The 20744-nt window shown below is 46.7% G+C and overlaps 1 protein-coding gene across 4 annotated transcripts in view; it reads right to left on the reverse strand.

Moving 5' to 3' along the window:
* ADAMTS9 (ADAM metallopeptidase with thrombospondin type 1 motif 9) overlaps positions 1-20744 on the reverse strand; it is a 127650-nt gene that overhangs the window by 99359 nt on the left and 7547 nt on the right. The gene's annotated exons all lie outside the window — the stretch shown is intronic.

Genomic DNA, 20744 nt, shown 5'->3' on the forward strand with positions numbered 1-20744 from the left:
ATCCCGCCCATCTGGCTGGGTTTCCCCAGCCATTCTGGGCAGCTTCTAACAAAAGATTAAAAATACATTAAAACATCAGACATTAAAAATTTCCCTAAACAGGGCAGCCTTCAGATGTCTTCTAAGCGCCAGGTAGTTGTTTATTTCTTTGACATCTGATGGGAGGCCGTTCCACAGGGCGGGCGCCACTACCGAGAAGGCCCTCTGCCTGGTTCCCTGTAACTTCGCTTCTTGCCAGAAGGCCCTCGGTGCTGGACCTTAGATAGGGGTGGAGACGCTCCTTCGGGCATACTTGTCTAAACCCCCACATGAAGCCCCTGCGTGAGATGGCTTCCTTGTCATCTAGGACCAAAATATATATGATGCGTCACTCCACTTGCTGTTGCACAAAAGCCTTTTCTTTTAACGTAAAGCACAAGCGCAGTCTCACCACCCACCCACCCCTGCCACACTGCCTGTCCAATCAAGATGTTCTTCCAATTTGCTCTGGAGGAAATTTTGATCCTCCTGAGCAATGGTGCCAGGGCAGATCCAGGCTTGATTACCATGCCAACCCTAGACTAGCAAAGCAATCTTCCTGCCCACCCATGTTCTTTCCAGGCTGGCAGATCTGCAGATGCAGAGGTGGCACTGTCATTCTGTTAAGTCCAGGCAGGCAGGCAACAGCCAAGGCTAGGACTGCAGCCCAGATCACTGTGGCTCCATTCAGAGGTGGGGGTATATTGGATTAAGTTTTCCAGGTTATAATGCTAGCGTTTTTGATGTTCCTTTTAAACTGCAGTACCTGTTACTTTATGGAACAGTGGCTTTTTGAGCAACATATATCGGCCACGTTGTGCTAAATTTTAAACAGCAGGGAAGAACTGCATGCCGGAAAAGCACCCTGAATTTCATCACATGAACAGGGGCAGCACGATAAATGCAAAACAAAGGTAAACTGCAACACAACACACACACACACACACCAAGTTTGCCAACATTTCTTCTTCTTCTGGAAACCATTAGCAAGGCAATGAGCATGAAACGTCTGCTGGGTTGTGCTAGATTTCCGAAAGTGGCTTTTACAGCCAAACCAGGAAGGGGCATGGGCTTGGCAAACATTGTTTTTGGCTTGGTTATTAAGGCCAGTCCCTGGACTCACTGCTCACTTGTTAGCATCTGCCTGTCTTGGGAGTCAATGGAGGAATGCACCTCGGGGGGGGGGGGAGTGTCAAATGGTTGGAAGATTGTAGGGCTTGCTGTGGATCCAAAGACCGATATGCGAGAGACATGTTTTGTTGCAGCTGGGGCAGATGAAGGTGCCCAGTTGTGCTGCTGCAGGTACACCAGTCACTAAATTCTCTGCACACAATTTCTTCTATTTATTTTAAGAAACGCCTCTGTGGAATTGAGGACCATGTAATGGTGCCTAGAGGTTCCTTGCAGACTCCTGTCTGGAGTTTCTCTCTAACAGCTGGGGAACTTATGACCCTCCATATGTCATTGGACAACAATTTTCATCAGCCCCAGCCAGCACAGCCAGTGGTTAGGGTTGATGGGGGCTGTATTCCTACAATATCTGAAGGGCCTCTAGGCAACTCTCTTGTTGAGAACTCATAAGGTGATTTTCTGCAAGAATCTTCACTTCCACTGTTGCCTCCCAGAAGCAACCTGCCAGCAGTTTCATGTAGCAAACTCTCTCTCAGACTGTGATTGTTTCTTCCTGAAGCCAGAATTTCCTTCCATGCCACAGAGCTTCCACGCATACAGGGGTTTTTCTCTTTTCCCGTTTCTAAAGTATTGACGTTCCACAGGTATTGAAATGCTCACGCAAGCGTTCCACCTATGCTTCTAGGTATCTAGGTCGCTCTAGATCAAGGGCTTAATCTTTAGAATCTCAGGCCCTTTTTTGTTTTGAAGATTTGCTTTAATTTACACCATGCTGGTTGAAAATATTCAGCACCCTACTGGGTCCACAGAGAGGAATACATGCGAAGTCATATAATGGAATTAAGAAATCCCATAAACTGGCACGACATCTAACAAGAGGTAGAGCGCCTTTCCTGTGAGGAGTTCTCAAAAATCCAGATATTAAAAATACATCAAGATTCACGCTGGTATTATTTTGCAAACTTTAGAATTTAAAATAAGAAGCACTTCCCAAACTAAGCACAACTTAAACTTTACGCTCCCCACTTTTGTGATCTTGACATTTAAGCTCGGCCAGCCGTCTACCTTTAAACTCTGCCCCCTCTGACGTGAGCTGTGACAAAAATGACACTGACCCGGCCCGCTTAGCTTCAGCAAAGTGGTGGTCTAACGTGCCTTCACACCATTCCCTGGGGCATTCCCTCACAAAGGAAAAATTTGTCCTTATAAAAGCATCATTTATATATGCTCCGGGGCACCTTACTCGTAAGGCCCTTGTTTGGAAGAAAGGGAGGATGAACTCTATACACTCATACCTCCATACCAAACAAAAGGCAGAAACCTTGAGCGCCTACATGAAAGCTGTAACCAGAGAGAGGAGTACAGAAATCTTGTCACTTTCCTTATGTGCAGTTGTTCCAATGACCTTCTGTCAATCTTAGCAGTGAATTTCCTTGTTAGTTACAACAGTGGAAGGCAGAACACAGCTTTGTTTCTTACTAAACAATTGAGCAGAATATTGTCTGTAAGGTCCCCTTATATCTCAGGCACTTTCTCTCTCTCTCTCTCTATATATATATAACATCATAAATTTATTTATATGCCAATAATAATAATAATAATAATAATAATAGATTTATATACTGCTTAACTGAACCAATAGACTTGAGCAATTTGCAATTATAAAACCGATTTCAAAAAAACATAAACACACGTACAGTCGTACCTCGGGTTGCGAACACCTCGGGTTGCGAACAACTCAGGTTATGAACTGCGCACCCCCGGAAGTGTTTTCGCCGCGTGCACGTGTGCAGAAGCGGTGTGTGCGCTTTGCGCATGCACAAAGCGCAAAAATAGCGAAAATAGCGCTTTGCCCATGCGCAAAACGGCGGTTCGGGCCTTTTTCGGGTTACGAACTTTTTGGGTTATGAACTGCGACCCGGAACGGATCGCGTTCGTAACCCGAGGTACCACTGTACTCAAAATATGCAACAATTCCATGAAAACAGAAATGTATTTTGTAACAAAAGAAAACATGAATCCAGGCCAGGCAGTTAATGTCCCAAACAGGCACAAGGTGGCAGGCCTAGAATCCTGGCAAAAATTTGGCTCTCCGGGCAATATGGCAACGCTACACGATGCGTAATCGCTGTGTCCACAAGCATTGTTATGCTAAACTGTAGAAATTGAAAGAGGGCAACCACTTATGGTGAGTCACTCTAATCCCCTTCGTTTCCAGAATAACTTGTCCTTCAGAAGAGACACCATTTTTTCACTATTTAATGGGACATGTGACAACGGACGCAAGTCCAGATCAGGCTCATGACAGATTTGAGGGGTGTGTGTGTGTGTGTGTGTGTGTGTGTCAGTTTCTATAGCTACTGTCAGCCAGCCTTACAGTAACTAGGAAGTTAATTATTTCACAGGCCTTCACAGAGCTGATCAAATGTTAACCAATATACCTTCAGGCAGATACACATGTTATGAACTAAAAACAAAGGTTTGTTTGTTTGTTGCTGTTGTTTTAAGCAATTGGCACAATCCGAAACGGTGTTGGTTGGTGCTATGTATCACTACAGCAAAACAGATTTTACCTCACGATACAAGACATTCTGTCATAACCGATGGTGCAAGGCAGCAACATGGGGTTCCTGTCACGGAGCTACGCATCTCTAGAGCTGTCAGTGAGGGCAAACCTAAACTGGAAAGGAGGATTTTACCCTTGCTATCCAGCAGGGGAGTTGTGCTGGCTTTCTGGCAAGTGGGTCGCTGGTGCTGACCATCAGGGAGAAAGGGGAGGCATTGGGGAGGTTGGTGCAGCGACAGTGCCAGTGTTTCTGCACCTCACCTTTCTCCCTGCCACAGCGGCCCTGTTCTCTCAGTAAGCCGCAGTGAGCCGCTACTGCATATACTATATAGATGCCCCAAACAGGATGCATTAGAACTTTGTCTGCATCTCTGTAGAAAGCATCTTGTATCTCTGTAGAAAAAATATCTTGTCATAGCACAGCATTTCTCTGAGCGGTGCACTCCAACTCCCTCTGTCCCTGACCACACTGGCTGGGCCTGATGGGAGATGGATGGAGTCCAACATCTTCTGGAGGGCACCATGTTGGTGAGGTAAAAAAAAAAAAGGTAAAGGACCCCTGGACGGTGAAGTCCAGTGAAAGGCGACTATGGGGTTGCGTGTCAAGGCCCACAAGCCACCCCCAGAAGAATAAAGGCACAAGGACACAGAATTTTAGGTTATATGTTAATGGGCAAAATTTAGGCCACAAACTTTATTGGTTACAGAATGTGAGAGGTATTGGCTTAGGCATTGGCACCAACAGACTATATCTGATTCCTGCCCACCTTGCAGGGAGTCTGGTAAGGGTAAACCTCCAGTAGGGGGAGCACCGCCGATGCGGATCGACTTGACCATCCCCTGGGTTCCTGATGGGGTTGTGGCATGGCCCTAGCCCCCTCCCCGGGCTTCGGACAAGATCCACACCCCCGGATTCCTTTAGCTTTCCGGGTCATGTGGTCAGCAGGACTAAGCTGCTTCTGGCGCAACAGGACACCGTGATGGAAGCAAGAGCGCATGGAAATGCTGTTTACCTTCCCGCTTGGAGCGGTACCTATTTATCTACTTGCACTGCCGTGCTTTCGAACTGCTAGGTTGGCAGAAGCCGGGACAGAGCAACGGGAGCTCACCCCGTCATGCGGATTCGAACCGCTGACCTTCCGATCAGCAAGCCCAAGAGGCTCAGTGGTTTTTAGACCACAGCGCCACCCGCTCCCGCTTCACGTAGGTTGAAGGCTGTCATAACACGCCCCCCTCGTCGATTTTGCAAGATTGTTCCCAGCTATCATGACTTGAAATGTTAGCTATTCCTCTGACAGAGCACTGCACTTCAGCTTCCCGGAAGAAGTCACGTTGATATCAGATGTCACAGAACTGACTGTTTGGTAGGGAAAGCCTGTAGTCCAAGCAAGGAAGATTTCCACCCTCTTCCTGGATCTGCTTCTATGCTATGGACCAAGCAGCCTGCCCCACCAAGAATTACAAACACTGAACTTCGACACAACGTTCCTAATATACTCAGAAATGTTTGTCCGAGTGTTTGCTGTTTTGTTTTTTTATGTAACTATCGCATGTCACATGCTCCAATGTCAACAGCGGTATATCTCAGTGCAAGCGTGTTTAAAGGTGAAATTAAAACGACGTTATAGGAAAAACCCAACACTGAAACTTTTCTCACCATTTCATCTCCATGCCAGACCTGCAATATTCTGCATGCCAGAGTATTAATTCTTATTGTTATTAATTAATGGTAATGGTAATTTTAATGTTGTTAGTTACCTAATACCAAAGAAAAAAGTCTCTAAGTGACATACAAAAAATTAAGAGTCAAAGGCACAGCGGAAAAACAGACAACATGTTTGGTTAGTACTGCTATGGCACAACAGCAGGTCCAGTAAAAATCTGGAAACCATGAAGGCTAGTGGTAGCTTCATCACCCAATTTGAGGACGTAAAGGTTAAAACTGCCCCAGGGTATTGTGCACCTTCCAATCCTTTCCTCCAATGGTCCTTGCATTTACCTTCCTTTGTCTACCCGAGTCTGGATGGCAACAGCAGGCAAGAGAAGAAGATGCGTGAGAGCAGGTATGGTCAACCTTTTCAGGGTTTTGAGGGCTCCATTTCCATGGGAAAGGATGTTCTCATAAAAATCCATCAGCATTTTCCCGCGAATTATTCCTACTATACACATTTTTAAACAGCTCGGGACCGCAATACGTCAAGGACCACCTCTTTCCATATGAACTTACCCAGACCCTGAGATTATCTTCTGAGGCCCTCCTTTGTGTGCCTCTGCCTTGAGAGGTCTGGAGGGTGGCAACACAAGAACGGGCCTTCTCTGCAATGGCTCCCCATCTGTGGAATGCTCTCCTCAGGGAAGTGCGTCTGGCACCTTCATTATATACCTTAGGGTGCCAGACAAAAGTGTTCTTTAACCAGGTATTTGGTTGATCCTATGCCCTTTTAAAATGTGGGGTTTGGGGGGGGGGTGTATTGGGTTGCTGTTTTTATTTTTATTAGGTATTTTTGTGGTTTTATATCTCGGTTTTATTCTGTGAACCGCCCCGAGACCCCCAGGTATAGGGCGGCCCTGTATATAAATTCAATAAAATAAATACTGTGTTTCTCATATTATAAGACACGTCTTATATTTATTTTTTCCTCAAAAAAACACACCATGGCTTATTTTCAAGGGATGTCTTATTTTTATTACGGTACATGGGTAGTGCAGTAGCTCCCCCCGCTATCACGTTTTGCGTGTCCTGTTGCGAGTGTGTGTCCTCTTGCTCCCACACCGGGCAGTGAGCTGGGGAGCGGAGGTGGTTTTGCTGAGTTGATTGAGTCAGGCAGGCAGGCAAGGGAGTCACCCTGCTATTTCGGATCGCCTGAGGAAACGTTTGCTGCTCTCCCCCCTCCCCCATGCCTGCGCCTCAGCCGGGCGCGCATCCTCAGCCCGCTTTGCGCGGCGGGGGCAAGATGCGCGTCAGCATGCAACCCCTCAGATTCCTTCCGCCCCTCCCTCGCCGCCAACCGACCCCCACCCCATTTCCCCGCCTGAGGTAAAAAGTCCATACCGTAGTTAGAGCCGGTGACCCGCTCGACAGTGGAATTTGCTGCCAAGAAGTGTGGTGGAGTCTCCTTCTTTGGAGGTGTTTAAGCAGAGGCTTGACAGGCATATGTCAAGAATGCTTTGATGGTGTTTCCTGCTTGGCAGGGGGTTGGACTGGATGGCCCTTGTGGTCTCTTCCAACTCTTCTATGATTCTATGAAGGTGTAGCTATTCCCTCCAGGTGAGGATGCAGTGCCAGTATAAGCCAGGTCACAAAATGGATTTATCAGCGGAGGAAGAAGTGCATTTTCCCGCTTCCTGTCACTCAAGGGCACTATAGGAGGTGACAGCACCATGGCACACAACTCTGAAAATCCTGGCAAGGTGGAACTAGTCCTAGATCACCCATAACAACAAAGGTGTCTTTTCAGGTATATAATAATAATAATAATAATAATAATAATAATAATAATAATAATAATAATAATAATTTATTATTTATACCCCGGCCATCTGGCTGGGTTTCCCCAGCCACTCTGGGTGGCTTCCAACCGAATATTAAAACAGTACAGCATTAAACAGTTCAGCTTATCACTAAATGCACCCATTATAAAGAAGTTTCCATGATTTCAAAAGGCCCTTTGATTAAAACTAATGAAAGTTGCTATGGCTGGAGATAGTGGAAACCAAAGCTCTATTGCCACTGGCATTTTTAAAAAGGGTGGGGGGAATGCCCCCAGCTACACAGTACGAGCTGCAGTAACCCAAGCTCCTCATATTCTGCTAATGTGTTTCAACCTTGACTTCATGGGGGACTTTTACGAAGAGTTCCATTTCTATGCCCAGTCAAGTGCACACAGCCAACAAAGGCAGCCAACTCAGGTTGATACTTTCTCAAAGTGGACTCTGAAACTGATAGCATTTCACGAAGGAAAGGCTGGAAAGAAATATGCCAGCGCCCCCCCCCCCTTTTTCGAAGGATTCCACTCAAGCATGCCTCTCGCCGTTATTTCTTTATTTCAAGCATTTACACCAAATCCTTTCTACAGGGATGCATTCAAAGACGCTAAGCCAGTGATGGGCAACCTTTTGAGCTTGGTGTGTCAAAATTCGCCAAAAAAACAAGCATAACTCAGGTAGTGTGTCACTTCGAGAAAAAACCCATAATTTCGCGATATTTATAGTTTAAATAACAAAAATGTATATTTGTAATATATAACTATATTTAATAAACCAAAAACTAATTATTTAACCAAACCAAACCAAAAAACCCTTATTTATCACAAAGTGCCCAGAGTTGTTGAGCTTTTTTAGGGGGAGCTGCTAACCTTTGGAGGTTTTTTGGGGGGGGATGATGCAAAAGTTGCTTTGCTTTTTTGGGGGGGGTGCCCCAAAGCTGCTGCGCTTTTTGGGGGGAAAGAGAACAGAAATAAATGACGAATAATACCTTTGCTGGAACTAACACACAGCACCGACATAGTCTGCCAAAGCGCCAAAAAACCCAGCACAGAACGGGTTAAAAAACGAACGCTGTTACACCCAATCATAGTATGCTAAAGCGCCAGGAAAAAAAGCACAGAAAGGGTTAAAAAAACCAATCTCTGGCTACTAGCAACAGCGGAGACAAGCTGTAGGAGGAGCGGGAGAACAAATGGGGAAAAACAACAACAACAACAACAACAACAACAACAACAACAACAACAACAACAACAACAGCGCGAATGGGCTGATGGGGCGCGTGCCAGCAGTGAAGGCTCTGCATGTCACATCTGACACGTATGTCGTAGGTTTGCCATCACTGCGCTAAGCGGTAGTGTTTATGTTGCACGCCACCCCAATCTCTAAGCAGTGCGAGATTCCAAGTGTTCCAGGCCTTTACCCTGGGGTTCGTGTTTCCTTTTGGAACAAGGCACAGCGGAGACTGCAGTGTCTTTAGGATATATGGTTTATTTACACATATCTTGAGCCCACAATGGAGGGGTTCACAGCATTAACACCACAAAATGGGATTGTTTCTCCCATACCTTAGATTCAAGCAGAAATCTGACATGGCGCGTTCTTGCTCTCTCTCTGCTTGCTGCTTTGCTTCTAGGTCACATCACTGCAAACTCTCCACTCCAAAACTCTGGCTTTTGCCCTTATGAATATCTGCAAGTTAAGGGAGAGGCCCCACCCATTTGCCATCTCTGACAGAGCCCCTTGCTTGGTTCTCCTTACACCTCAACAGCAGGCTAGCTTGCCTATTCCAAGAATCAGAAGCCTTGATTAGATTGTAACACTTGCTGGATCTAGGAATTAGAAGGATCTCTGAATACAACCTACTTTTCCCGCCCCACTGCATCCAAGTTTATAATGGGGGAGGAAAGAGAGCGGTGACTAAACAGTGGACGTGTAAAGTAATTAAACATTTCTGGGAGATGATATATAATGAATTTTAAAAAATGTTTAAAATAACGTTTGCTAAAAAAAACAAAAAACCAGAAGCCTTTTTATTAGGAATTGCAGGTACCGAGATACCAAAGGATCAGAAAATTCATGTACACGACAACAGTTGCACAGATGCTACTAGCTCAGAGATGGAAGGAAGAAAGAACCCCGAATAGAGAAGAACGGCAAACCAAGTTGATGGGCTATGCCAGAATGGCAAAATTAACTGGGAAGCTCAGAAATCAAGAAGACAAGAACTTTTAAAAAGAATGGGGAAAGTTTTTTATTTACTTACAAGACCACTGCAAGCAAGTTAAAACATTGGCAGGATTTGAACCACACTTGTAATGTAACAGAAAGGATGAATAAGTTATAAGGATGAAAATTTGGATAAATATTAATATGGAGTTGTAAATATTATCATTAGGACCCATGGAAGGGATGGGGGGAAGTCAGGAGATTCAGAGTAATCTCAACATTTGGACTTGGAATTGCTGTTTGTAATTTGTTTACGTTATTTAAAATCAAATAAAAAAAATATGAAAAAGAGAGAGGTGACTAAACAAAATATCGCTTAGCTGGAAACCTAAGTGGAATTACATCTTTACCGCCCCACCTCCCCCGATTCTTGCTTCTTTCAATCAAATGCCATTTGAATTGAAAACCACACACATATCCTGAAATCTGCCAGCTCCACTGAAGAGTGTTCATGGAAGTGCAGAAGAGAAAAAAGATCTCAGACAAAGCCCTTACTTTTGGTCACCCCTCCACCTTATCAGCCACTGCTGAGAAGGGAAGAAAGACTTTGGCGTCAGATCCTATATATTCTCCCAGAGGCTCACTGTGCTGAGAACCATTTCAGCTTCTTGCCACCATGGTGAGAATCGGCGGAAGTCCTTTCCTTCCTCGATTACAACCCCTTTACCTCTTCTCAAGGAGGCGAGGTCTCTGGTCACCTTTCCTAGCCACAAATGAAATCAATGAGCAGCCTTAGGTCGCTGGAGCGGTCAAGCCTTTGTGGAAGGTACCGCCTCCGCCCAAAGGAGCTATGACACATCGGGATTGAAATTGACCTCAGATCTAATCTGTTGCAATCCCTCACCACAGCTGCTTTGAAAGGCAGGAGAAGTGCAAGGCGCCTCACATTCCACTTGAAAAAAGGAGGAGAACTTGGCCCCACACAACTGCTTTCATTTCCCATTCTGACATACGAGAAATCCACCCTTATCAGTTGCTGCAGCCAGAGGCAGACCCCGCCACAATCCCAAACAAAGGTCAAGGGGGAAGTGGTGTGGAGCACGAGGAGGGCAACTTGGATTACACTTCTTTTGGGGGGGGGGAGGGAGAGAGGGTTGGAATCGTTAAGGTAAGGCCAGGAAGGAAACCGAGTAAGCCCAAGGAAAGGTCAACTGATAAGAAAACAAGAGTTAAAAACCATTCATGACATTGAGAAGGAAATACCAGAAACAGCTAATTAAAAATACAGCCTCTGAATGCAATTTTTTTTAAAAAAGGAAGAGAGCATGCAAAATTGGAAAATAAAATAAAATCAACCGATCAAGACAGAGAAGCAGCCTGAAATTGCAAGCTACTTGCAAACGTGACAACAGTCACATATGAAGCGGTCCATAGATATTCTGCACTTTGTTTGGTAAGCAAGGACGGCACAGAATTGTTCCTAAGGCTGGTTTTCCCTGACACTTCCCCCCTTTGACACTGGCTGACCTATTCGCAACCTACAAGTTTCCGAACACCAGCCATAGGTTCTGTGATCAGGAGCTGAGCAGGACTTTCTGAGTCTTGTGTCTCACATGCAAGCCCAGTATCATCGACTAGAGAAGCGGTAGGCAACCTAAGGCCCGTGGGCCGGATGCGGCCCAATCGCCTTCTCAGTCCGGCCCACGGATGGTCCGGGAATCAGCGTGTTTTTACATGGGTAGAATGTGTGCTTTTATTTAAAATGCATCTCTGGGTTATTTGTGGGGCCTGCCTGGTGTTTTTACATGAGCAGCAAGTGTGCTTTTATTTAAAATGCATCTCTGGGTTATTTGTGGGGCATAGGAATGCATTCATATATTTTTTTTCAAAATATAGGCTGAGGGACAGTGGACCGGCCCATGGCTGAAAAAGGTTGCTTACCCCTGGACTAGAGGTATCCGGGGCTTCAACACAGGGCATCATACGTACAAAGGATGTGTAGCATCTGCCTGGGTTTTATTCTGGATTCTAACCCTTCAGTGCTGCTATATCATAAACATAGCAAATCTGTTTTTAATTTTGGGTGTGTGGCAAGTTCTGCATTGTTGTTATTTATGTGGGATTGCCCCCCTTTTCTAATTTTTTTGATCTTTTTAACTTTGTACAGTAAGCCGTAACTTACATGATGAGGGTTACATTCCAGGGGTTGCACCTAAAGCCAAAATCGTGCATAGTCAAAACCCATCAGGTTCAATGGTGGTTGGGATTGCCCGAGTCATTTTTCCTGGAACCCTGTCCCCCTTTCTTATTGTTATTTTTATTCTTTGCCAAGCGCATAAAGCTGAATGCACACAAGTTAAATGTGCATAAGTTGTGGACTTGCTCTAGTTCATTGTTGTTTTAATTATTTATTGTAAGCAGCCCAGAAAACTTTTTTATACATCAGCATTTGTTGTTGTTGTTGTTGCTGTTTAGTTGTGTCCGACTCTTCGTGACCCCATGGACCAGAGCACGCCAGGCACTCCTGTCTTGCACTGCCTCCCGCAGTTTGGTCAGACTCATGTTGGTAACTTCGAGAACACTGTCCAACCATCTCATCCTGCGTCGTCCCCTTCTCCTTGTGCCCTCCATCTTTCCCAACATCAGGGTCTTTTCCAGGGAGTATACAGCAGCATACAAATGTATATACCCAGGGCTGCCAACTTGAATAAAATATTGGGGGGGGGGGGGTTGTCAGGTAAGCCCCACCCTGCATAATCAATCACAAGACATGGCTCTCACACACCACTTGAACTGCTATGGCTATCAACTTTGGGCATGTAAACAAAAGAATGTTAAGAAGGTTTCCAGCAACTAGTAATACTCTTTGGCTTCTGTCAGTGGAATGGGGAGGAGCCAAGAATCCCCTTTCCCTTTGAACTCCCCCAAATCAGCTCCAGAGGGTTGGAGGAGCCGCCAAAGAAGCATGCTAGGGGTTGCAGGGGGCTGCAAGGTGTAAATGGGGTATTGCCAAACATTACCTCCCTTTCCGTTCCACTGATGGAATCCTCTACCGGTGGCAAAAGCTTTCTGCCAGTGAAGGAATGCCAACTGGATACAACTATCAAGGATCAGGAAACCAATTTCATACGACATCATCTTACCTTGTTTGGAAGCCACTGACCTGGTTCAGATGTAACAGGAAACTATCGTTAACTGTGGCTTCCTGGCTTGTATGTGGAAAGGGAGCTTATAAAGAAGCTGTACGTGAAGCTAATGCACATCTTGGGTTATCAAACTTAGATTTTGTGGTCCAAATATGGGCAGTATACGCTACATTTTAGGGCATCCTGCCATTCTGGGAAACCGTTGGACCATAATGACAACAGGTCATTAGGAACTAGAAAGGCAAGGGTGCACCAGGCCATAATGTCTTAGGTAGATTTGGAGGAAAAAAACCCACCAGTAGTACCGGTATAAAAATCTAGGAACAGTGGATGCTGCCTCAGGCCATCCGTCCATCTAGTCTATGCTGACTGGCAGTGGCTCTCCAGGACATGAGGCAGAGTTCCTACACACAGCCCTACCTGGAAGCGCCAGGGACCCTCTGCATGTAGAACGGATGAGTGACGTCGCTTTCCCGGCACAGAATCCTTGGGGCACATTGTAAGAAAATACGTGCAGAACTCTTTTAACTAGGAATGATGAGAGTGTTACGAAACGAGCATCCGACATTTTACAACAGCATGACTCGGTAGCATTTTATGACCTTTTCCGCTCCAAAGGGTCACACCTCCTGCCCTTGAAACTATTTCTCCTCCTCCTCCTCCTCCTCTCCCACAAGTCAAGTGAGCATCCGAACTAGCGAGCCAATCTCTTTTTTTTTTTCCTCCTCTCCGTCTCGTTCTCAAGCCCACCCTCCTCCGCGGCTCACAGGAAAGACGAGGCTCCTGAGTTCTGCGGTGCTTCCTTTCTTTATTAAGGATTATTTTTAAGTTCCCAGTCCCTCCTTCTTCCTTCGCTTCCCTGCCCACATCCCCTCCCCACAATAACTGGAAATGTTTAGATCAAATGTTATTTGAAGCTGGGATCTGAAAGGCCAACTCAACAGGGATGCTGGCACACATCAGCAGAGAAAGCACTAGAAGTTGCCTCTGATTAGAGGAGCGCTAAAGCGACACAAAAGCCTGCACACTGGTGCTGCTGTCTTGACCCTTCTGCATCACAACCCCATTTAAATAGCCTATCATTAAATAGCCTATCAAGGTTGAAGGTGCATGGAACTGGGGGAGAGGGGACTGCTTAACATTTCTGCAAGACCTGCTGAAGCTGAACATCACAATTTAAAAAAAAAAATGTGGCAAGAGTTGTGGTTCAGTGGCAGAGCATCCACAAGGCCTCAGATTCAATCTCTGGCATTTTGAGGACAGGCTAGGAAAGCACACTTTTCAGGATGAGGCTGTAGCTCAAAGGTAGGGCGTCCTCGGTTGAATACCAGGTCTCTCCAGGCTGGGAAGCACTCCTGGGGAGCTCCCTGGAGAGTCACTGCTGAGCTTGGAAGGCCATTGTGTCCAACTTAGTCTAAGGCAGCTCCCTATGAAACAACAGGGAGCTGGTTGGCCAGTCACTGCTGTAGACAGTACTGAGCCAATGGCCTGACTCTGGTTAAGAAAAGCATATTTCTGGCATGTACGCTACTGACTTCTCTGGACCTTGGCCCCTTAGCCCAATCGCAAGCTCCACAATCACTGTGATGCACAAATGGAGATCTCACACAAGTGACTCTAACCATTCATTTCAATGTTTGGCCAGCTCTCTTGCATATAAGGTAAAAAGGTAAAGGGACCCCTGACCATTAGGTCCAGTCGTGACCGACTCTGGGGATGCGGCGCTCATCTCGCATTATTGGCTGAGGGAGCCGGCGTACAGCTTCCAGGTCATGTGGCCAGCATGACAAAGCCGCTTCTGGCGAACCAGAGCAGCACACGGAAACGCTGTTTACCTTCCCGCTGTAGCGGTACCTATTTATCTACTTGCACTTTGACGTGCTTTCGAACTGCTAGGTTGACAGGAGCTGGGACCGAGCAACGGGAGCTCATCCCGTCGCAGGGATTCAAACCGCCGACCTTCTGATCGGCAAGCTCTAGGCTCTGCGGTAAGCTTTCTCCCAAACCAGGGTTGCTGGGTTGAACATATACATGCCCTTAGATCTCCCAACGCAGCAGGAGATAAGAAGTCCTGCAATGTCTCCTGCCCATTCCCTCTATGTCCCTATTGCCCAGCCCCCCTCCCAGGCTTGCTGTGTGGCATACCTGGGACACTGACAACATTGGGGAGGAGGGATGGCTGATTGGCAGCCATGAAGCGGTCCACTGAGACACGTGTTGGAAGGAATCAGGAAATGGCCTGTTAAGCCATGCATGAGAGGGGAGGAGAGGAAGGAAGGGGGGGGGGAGTTCAGTCAGGAGGATCGGGAATGTGATCAGTGATTTTGTGTGAGTCATGGGAAATTTACCAGGACGTGGTGTTTCACAGCACCTTGGAAGAAGAGGCAAAGAGAAATAACTTCTTGAGTGTAGGTGGTGTTCCAAACAAAGACTAATTTCCCTTGTGAGGTCCCCTTTCTTATATGCTATCTAAATAATCATCGTGTTTTTTAAGAAATATTTACTGGATACTGGTACTCAGAAATCCTCATTTCCAGTTAAGCTACTACACTAAGCTCTTCCCTGTCTCACAGGGCTTAGCTATTAAGAATGTGGCTTGCAGATCTCTCTGCAAGTTTTTGCAGTTTTTATCCTTGCTGCAAAAGTTGTGGCGTCTATGCAACTGTTTGCTCCAGTAATGCTGTAAAAGCTAACCCAAGCATCCCAGTGGAATACAGCTGAGCTTCAAAGACTCCACGAGATTATTTCTTTTTCCTCTGGTTGGCTGGCAACTGTGACTGATGGAGTCGGCCCGCACAAAAGGACCGGGACGAGCCAAGTTGCAATGATGAAGCTGACAATAGCCCCCGCCAGCCCCCCACTCCTCTTTTGATGGCAAGCCACTCTCTCCAAATAGAAAGGTCAGAGCAGGGGAGTATGAGCAAAGGGGCACACTGCCTCCCATACATCTTCAAGGCGCTTGACACCAGCACAAGAAGATACACTGCGATGAGCATAGGAAATGATGAATGGCAAATCCAGGCATCTTCTGGAGAAGAGGGGACATAAGGACATAAGAAGCTGCCTAATACCAAGTCAGACCACTGGTCTAGCTCAGCACTGCCTGCACTGACTGGCAACAGGTCTCCATGGATTCAGGCATTCTCTCTGGAGATCTGGGACCTTCTGCATGCAAAACAGATGCACTACCACTGAGCTACGGGTCTGAACCTTATCCTACTGAATCTTCAATCAATTAACGAACAGAATTGTTGAGTCTTCCTTGGGGTTATTAAAGAAAGCCAAGCAATGCGAGGCTAGTCAGAAGATGGCCCTCATTATGCTCCCCAGATGTGTGGACCACTGGATTGGTGAATGAATGGAGGGAGATTAACAGGAGGATCCCCAAACAAGTTTTTTTTTTTTTAGGGTCCCTCCAACTACCTTTGATTCAGTGGAATCCATGCTCTGCTGATCCACTCTCTCAAGGGTTGCTGATCAAATGTGCCAGATCCCATGGTTCCTTCCAACTGTTCTGAGTCTCCAGCATCTGATCTCAAAGAAGGGAGCAGAGACAGCTGGAAGAGAGAAACCAGAGTGGCATAGTCCAGCAGCAACCTTTGGAAGAACGAACAATAAAAAGCCTTGTCAGAGGTACCATTCTCTTGAAAAGTCAGCCCTTCTTACACCTCTGGGTGAGTGTTGCTAATTGCTAGGGCCGGGCGATATCTGGTTTTCAACATTGCAATATATCGATGCACCACAACGTCTGAAATAAGGATGGAGCTATGCAGAGGCAATGTCTGGCTTCATGGGTTTTCCCCGCATCATGATTTTTCCTGGCAGGGGAGAGCTGAGCTGACAGAGATAAAAAGGGGCTGCAGGAATCGAGAGAAGAGAAGAAGAAGAGTTTGGATTTGATATCCCGCTTTATCACTACCCGAAGGAGTCTCAAAGCGGCTAACATTCTCTTTCCCCTTCCTCTCCCACAACAAACACTCTGTGAGGTGAGTGAGGCTGAGAGACTTCAAAAAAGTGTGACTAGCCCAAGGTCACCCAGCAGCTGCATGTGGAGGAGCAGGGAAGCGAACCCGGTTCCCCAGATTACAAGTCTACAGTTCTTAACCACTACACCACACTGGCCAAGTTCATAGTTTTTCCTGCATTGTGATTTTTGCATAGCACACACACCATGATTCACAGATCAAAAATTATGAAACTGGTATCACAATACGGACTTCAAACCGGTTTGGGGCGATTTATTGATATATCGCCCAGCCCTACTGATTGCCATTAAGACATCTCATGCTTTCTCTAGTTCTCTTCAGCCATAATTTTCCTGCATTAAATCAACATGGGGTGGGTGCTCCATTGGGGGGAGGAGTGTTAACTCCACCCCCCACTACTATTTCACCTGCCTCCCCCATGAACTGAAGGGGCATTGATTGAAGTAGGGAGCCTTATGTACTTGTGGAAGGTCCCCACACTGGAAAAATCAGGATTCTAACATGAGGAGCCTCCTCTGCTGTTGAGGCCGGTAGAATGCCGGTTGCTGGGAATGCCAAGTGGGGAGAATGCCCTCGTCTCCTGCATGTGAGCTTCCTTTGGCCCCTGTGAGAACAGGAAGCTAGACTAGATGGGCCTGTGGTCTGATCCCACAGGGCTTTCCTTAAGTGGATCCCTGCTCTAGGATTTCGACTTCCAACTCATGGCAAACTTACTCCCCACAGCCCTCTCACATGTTAACGCAACTCCTGGCAAGGGTTTTCCCTCACTCTCTCGCTTTACCCTTAATACTAATTTTTCATAGAATCATAGAGTTGGAAGAGACCACAAGGGCCATCCAGTCCAACCCCCTGCCAAGCAGGAAACACCTACTAGTTTGCACTACTAGTTCCAGTCAACATGGCTAAGTAAACTGGAATCAAATGAACTCTTGCTTCAAGCCTGCTACACATAAATCAACATGACCACGCAGCTATGATTAAGATGATGGCCTGGGTAAAAGGCTACCTGCCCACAACACAAAGAGAATTAGCTCGTGGTGAGTGCTATGGCAGATGTCTGGACCTTCAAAGCCAAACACTGTTTTAAAGCACATCAAAACAATGAACGTCATCTCTGGGGGAATAGTACACAGACATCTGGCACAGGATATTAATACATAAAATATCACAAGAGAAACTGTGGGAAGCAACTATAGTAATGGGTGCGGGGAAAGGCTCTTTACAATGTTGGCATAAATATTACAGGTTTGTAAAGTTCTATATAAAAAATTGGAAAAGAGGTATTGAGAGTGGTGTAAGAATCAAAGCAATGTTTATTATTAAGATACTCTTCCATAAGAATTGCAAGAGCGGCGGAGGCAGCTGTTAACCCTTTTCCTGTAGTATAGGAACATCATGTACTTTACTCTGTTTATGCGATTACAAAAGACGTTAAAAATGGTGTGCAAGTATAGATTTGTTTTCATTTCTTTCATTATTTAATTATTTACTGTATATTGGCAAACTGTTCCCTCCCACCTCCATTCCCCCCTAATAATTGCTTGGGGGGGAATTGTATGTCACAATATTCCACTTGAGTATTAGAATGGGAAACAAATGATTAAAAACCAGGGGTCAGCAAACTTTTTCAGCAGGGAGCCAGTCCACTGTCCCTCAGACCTTGTGGGGGGCTGGACTATATTTTGGAGGGAAAAAATGAACGAATTCCTATGCCCCACAAATAACCCAGAGATGCATTTTAAATAAAAGGACACATTCTACTCCTTTAAAAACATGCTGATTCCCGGACCGTCCGCGGGCCGGATTTAGAAGGCGATTGGGCCGCATCCGGCCCCTAGTTTGGGAACCCTGTTAAAAACGAAAAGCTTTTTTTTAAAAAAAAAATTATCTTCATTTGAAATTATCTATAAATGCCCACAGCTTCTGGAGGCACATATCTCCTGGAGTATATCTCCTGGGTACAACCAAATAGAATGGATATTAATTAAATCATTTTCAGAATTGTCAACCAGCTTGAACTTGAACCATGTATTGAGCTAGGTTTGATTTTTAAAAGGACTGTTGCTGAATTCACTGAGTGGGGATGCAAATACAGTGCAATATGGGAAGAAAGAAGTGACCAAGTTGCATTAGTGAAAATGCGGATACGTCCCGTCCCCCCGTCCCCCCGCAACACAAACATTCATAGAGAAGGGAAACGATTAGCTTCATTTCGCCTTAGTGATATTCTCACATACCGTATTGGCCCAAATACAAGCCGCAACCGAATATAAGCCACACCTTTAAAATCCAGGGGGACGGGGAGAAAAAAGACAATACAGTGGTACCTCGGGTTAAGAACTTAATTCGTTCTGGAGGTCCATTCTTAACCTGAAATTGTTCTTAACCTGAGGTACCACTTTAGCTAATGGGGCCTCCCGCTGCCACCACACGATTTCTGTTCTCATCCTGAAGCAAAGTTCTTAACCAGAGGTACTATTTCTGGGTTAGCGGAGTTTGTAACCTGCCCGAGTGCTCACTGGAAGGACAGATCCTGATGCTGAGGCTCCAATACTTTGGCCACCTCATGAGCAGAGAAGACTCCCTGGAAAAGACCCTGATGTTGGGAAAGATGGAGGGCACTAGGAAAGGGGACGACAGAGGACGAGATGGTTGGACAGTGTTCTCGAAGCAACAAACAAACTGCGGGAGGCAGTGGAAGACAGGAGTGCCTGGCGTGCTATGGTCCATGGGGTCACGAAGAGTCGGACACGACTAAACAACAACAACAACTATTTCTGGGTTAGCGGAGTTTGTAACCTGAAGCGTTTGTAACCCGAGGCACCACTATACCTGAATATAAGACAACCACATAGTGGCGACTACGTGGTCCGAGCAAAAAATTGTGGCCCTAGAGGACCTGCATGGCGCACTGGGAAATGATGGGGGAGGCTGCCAAAGAGGCCCCAACACTCATCCGAAGTGCCAGCCTTACACAGTGCAGCTGGGGGGAGGTTTGCATAGGGCAGAGGTGGCAGACGGGCACCCCCCACTCCCTAACAGCGACAGCGGGGGCCGACTGGGCAAGAAGAGACATTCTGCGGGGGGGAGCTTGCCTCATACCGCGCCAGGTGGGTGCCCCCCACCATATTAACAGCGGCAGGGCAGGCAGAGGGGGATTGCAGGGCAGTGGCGGAGCGGCAGCCCCCACCGGCACTGGGCAGGCACACACACACCCCGACAATGGAGGCCCACAGCAGGGAGCGCGAAGTGGCAGCACCGGCGGCCACCCGCCAGCAATCCGCCACCCCCACTCGCTAGGACTCCAGCAGGAGTTATAGGCTTGGAAGCAGAGAGCAGGCTGAGCGCTGTTGCCCCACGCTCCCACCCACTTTGCCAGCGGCCGCCCCTCCTTCACTCCTGACAGCTCGAGGGAGGCTTGGGAGCGGCAGACGGGGTGGGCATCATAGGCTCTTCCAGCTGCGATATCGTAAGGTTGCAAATATAAGCCGCACTTTAACTTTTCACTGTCGGAATTTGAAGGGGGGGAAAGTGTGGCTTATATTCGGGCCAATACGGTAGTATGGTTGCATATAAACAAACCCCTTTGCGCGTCTAAAACATGCTTGAGGTCAAGGGTTAGCCCCCTCCCTGGCCACTGATTCATCTGCCCATCATATTTTTCACTTCCATGATCAGTGAGCACAAATGTACTGATATATGCAAACAGGGCTTCTTCTGTAGGACCCAGAAAGACCCCTGCGAGAGATTGTTTTTTGTGCATAGCTAGTAGACGCACTGGGGTCATTTTACCCGCTCGCCAAACACGCAGCTACAGGGAGGTGTGGTGAGCAGTCTCAGGGGACAGCCACCCCCTCCATGTGGCATTTAAACATGTGAGAGGTTTGCCCGGCCACCCCCAGCATGGTATTGGACAAGCTGGAATCATGTTACGAATAGCAATCAAAGATGGCACCTGGAACAGAAGAGTGGGGACCTGGAACAAGAGAGGCTTAGGTTATTTCACAGGCAAAATTCTGACACGGTCCTACTCGGCGTGAGGGCCAGCACAAAGGGGTTTCAGGTTAAGTATTCATTCTGCAGAAACGCACATTTAAAGCGCTTATTCCGCATTGAGAGTCCTCGCCAAAGAATCCCGGCAACTGTAGTTTGTGTCTCCAAACACCTCGCAGCTCCCAAATCTCTCCTGTTCCGGGTTGCCTCTCTCCTGCATGGCATGGACGGCACACGACCCAAGAAAAGAAA

Source organism: Zootoca vivipara, chromosome 2, assembly GCF_963506605.1.
Source record: "Zootoca vivipara chromosome 2, rZooViv1.1, whole genome shotgun sequence".
In the NCBI taxonomy this organism is placed as follows: domain Eukaryota; kingdom Metazoa; phylum Chordata; class Lepidosauria; order Squamata; family Lacertidae; genus Zootoca; species Zootoca vivipara.